The sequence below is a fragment of the Mercenaria mercenaria genome, chromosome 7, assembly GCF_021730395.1.
Source record: "Mercenaria mercenaria strain notata chromosome 7, MADL_Memer_1, whole genome shotgun sequence".
Taxonomy (NCBI): Eukaryota; Metazoa; Mollusca; class Bivalvia; order Venerida; family Veneridae; genus Mercenaria; species Mercenaria mercenaria.
Genome location: NC_069367.1, coordinates 38438437 through 38442376, shown reverse-complemented (window position 1 = coordinate 38442376; position 3940 = coordinate 38438437).

Sequence of the window (3940 nt, the reverse complement as noted above, 5' to 3'; positions counted from 1 at the left end):
CTATCATATTTGGTTACAAAAGATAACTGTAGTCTCACTAGCCATGTTGTTTTTAGCTCACCTGTCACAAAGTGACAAGGTGAGCTTTTGTGATCACGCAGCGTCCGTCGTCGTGCATGGATAAACTTTTGCTTGTGACCACTCTAGAGGTCACATTTTTCATGGGATCTTTATGAAAGTTGGTCAGAATGTTCATCTTGATGATATCTAGGTCAAGTTTGAAACTGGGTCATGTGAGATCCAAAACTAGGTCAGTAGGTCTAAAAATAGAAAATCCTTGTGACCTCCCTAGAGGCCATATTTTTCAATGGATCTTCATGAAAATTGGTCAGAATGTTCACCTTGATGATATTTAGGCCAGGTTCGATACTGGGTCACGTGCGATCAAAACTAGGTCAGTAGGTTTAAAAATAGAACATCCTTGTGACCTCCCTAGAGGCCATATTTTTCAATGGATCTTCATGAAAATTGGTCAGGTTGTTCACCTTGATAATATCTAGGTCAAATTTGAAACTGGGTCATGTGTGATCAAAAACTAGGTCAGTATGTCTAAAAATAGAGAAACCTTGAGACCTCTCTGGAGGCCATACTTTTCAATGGATCTTCATGAAAATTGGTCAGAATGTTAACCTTGATGATATCTAGTTCAAGTTTGAAACTGGGTCATGTGCCATCCAAAACTAGGTCATTAGGTCAAATAATAGAAAAACCTTGTGACCTCTCTAGAAGCGATATTTATCATGGGATAAACTGAAAGTTAGTCTGAATATTCATCTTGATGACATCTAGATCAATTTTGAATCTGGGTCAATTGCGGTCAAAAACTAGGTCAGTAGGTCTAAAAATAGGAAAACCTTGTGACCTCTCTAGAGGCCATATTTTTCAATGGATCTTCATGAAAATTGGTCAGAATGTTCATTTTGATGATATCTAGGTCAGTTTTGAAACTGGGTCAGCTGTGGTCAAAAGCTAGGTCAGTAGGTCTAAAAATAGAAAAACCTTGTGACCTCTCTAGAGTCCATACTTTTTAATGGATCTTCATGAAAATTGGCCAGAATGTTCACTTTGATGGTATCTAGTTTAAGTTCGAAACGAGGTCACGTGCTGTCAAAAACCTTGTGACCTCTCTAGAGGCGACATTTTTCATGTGATCTGTATGAAAGTTGGTCTGAATATTCATCTTGATGATATCTAGGTCAAGTTCGAAACTGGGTCAACTGTGTTCAAAAACTAGGTCAGTAGGTCTACGTCGTCCGTGTGTCCGTGCATAAACTTTTGCTTGTGACCACTCTAGTTTTAGATCTAGCCTTGAAATTTGGATGACATGTACAGTTTTGCACACCAATCTTTAAACTGTCTTTTAGTGACCATAAATGTGACCTACTGATCTACTTTCTAAAAATTTTAGCATCAGTTTGCCATTTGAAATATGTGGTTCAGTATACTCAGGTGAGCGATTCAGGGTCATCATGACCCTCTTGTTCTTTGAAGTCAGAGGATCAAAAGTCAAAAATAACAAAAAAATAAATGTAGTTCATAATTTCCCAGTAACTGAACAGTTTCATTTGGACTGTATTTTATCTCCATTTAACTGCTTAAATCCTCTAGATGATATTGAAAACTTCAGCGGATGCGCAGGCTGGTCTGGATCCATGCTGGTCGCAAAGCCACTATGTTTGTTTTCTTATGGCTAGATCTTAAACTAGAGTGGTCACATAGTGACAAGGTGAGCTTTTGTGATCACCCTTCGTCCGTCGTCGGTCTGTCCGTGCGTGCGTCAACAATTTCTTTTCTGCACGATAGTGGTTTCATTTATGATTTTATTTTAACCAAACTTGCACACAACTTGTATCACCATAAGATCTCGGTTCCTTTCTTGAACTGGTCAGATCCCATTATGGGTTCCAGAGTTATGGCCCCTGAAAGGGCCAAAATTAGCTATTTTGACCTTGTCTGCACAATAGCAGCTTTATTTATAATTTGATTTTTACCAAACTGGCACACAACTTGTATCACCATAAGATCTTGGTTCCTTTTTTCAACTGGCGAGATTCCTTTATGGGTTCCAGAGTTATGGCCCCTGAAAGGGCCAGAATCAGCTATTTTGACCTTTTCTACACAATAGCAGCTTCATTTATGATTTGACTTTAATCAAACTTGCACAAAACTTGTGTCACCATAAGATCTCGATTCCTTTTTTAAACCGGCCAGATCCCTTAATGGGTTCCAGAGTTATGGCCTCTGAAAGGGCCAATATTTTGACCTTGTCTGCACAATAGCAGCTTCATTTATGATTTGATTTTAACCAAACTTGCACACAACTTGTATTACCACAAGATCTTTGTTCTTTTCTTGAACTGGTCAGATTCAATCATGGGTTCCAGAGTTATGGCCCCTTAAAGGTCCAAAAATTTGCTATTTTGGCTTTTGCAGCCATATAGAGACTTCATTTATGGTTTTATTTGATACAAACTTCCAAAATATTTTCAACAACAATAAATCTTGGATTCCATGACAAATCAGATCCAATCGTAGGTTCCAGAGTTATTTTAAAGGCAGTGGCTAGAGAACCGGAATTGGTTCCCTAGACTGCGAACTTATTCGTCCGGAACCGGTTCTCTAAGCAAAATACTGTGCATAGGCTAGGGAACCGGAATTTTATTTCTATGCATAATACTGCCGAAATCCACTTTGTTTCTTTTGGTAAGTATCATGTGCATGTTCTTATCTTAATTAGTTAATTAATTTTACCATTTCAGCAAGCTATGCACTATTATTTTTTTGTGTTTACTGTGTCTCCAGAAGTGTACTCGCCGCATACTGTCCGCCATATTGGAATGATAAAATAAACTAGTACGAATGAATGCGAAATCGTCAACACTGGAGCCGAAATAAACTTGAAATTTAAACTTAAAAGGTATAAGACAATAAAAGAAACGATTAAAACAAAATAAGTAATTTCAGTATTGATTACATATCTTTGAACATGAAATGCCGAGGTGTTACAAACCAGTATTTAAAGTGATCAAAGAATATGTATGAAGTTTTAAGTGTAATTGAATTAGTTTATTCATCTATAAACATGTAATGACACAAAAAGAAACCAATATTATTTTATATATAAATAATTTAAACATAATATAAGTTTAAAGCAAATAACATTTAAAAACTGCAAAGTAGTTTTCACGCATTCATTCGTACTACTTTATATCATTTGAATACGGCAGACACGGTATATATGCGGCGAGTACACTGGGAGAGAGTAAACGCAGATAAATGCAAGGGCATGGTAAAATTAATTAAGATAAAAATATGCATGACATTTACCAAGAAACAAAGTGGATTTCGGCAGTATTATGCATAGAAATAAAATTCCGGTCCCTACTCAGAATGAACGAGTCGTGAGTTGATCCTGGCCACCTGATAACAACATTTATGAATCTGAAAATAAAAATATTCATTGATTAAGCAGTATTTATCACATGTTTGACATCGCAAGAGTGTAATAAAACCATCATTTAACAAGAGGGCCATGATGGCCCTATATCGCTCACCTGTTATCAATGCACTTGAGGACAAGAAGGTCCTCAGAAAAAATATCTAAGTCCAAAGGACAGGAACAACAAAGGAAAGAAATTTAACCAAAAAGAAAAAAAATCTTACAAGGTGCAGATATGTCAAAATACACCTAAAAATTGGAGGTACCATCCATGTTGTACCACAGAAAAGTGGTCTCGGTTTTTCCCTACGGCCAATAATAAAAAAGTTACTAAAAATAAGCTATTTATGGTAACGTAAAATGGAAGTTTTTAAAAAGAAAACTGTTGAAAGTGAACAAAAGAAGGATCTGCCAAATAAAACTGTTAACATAAATGAAATTTCAGATCAGTATCTTCATTAGTTACGGAGATATACCCATTTTAATTTGAAATAAAGGGAG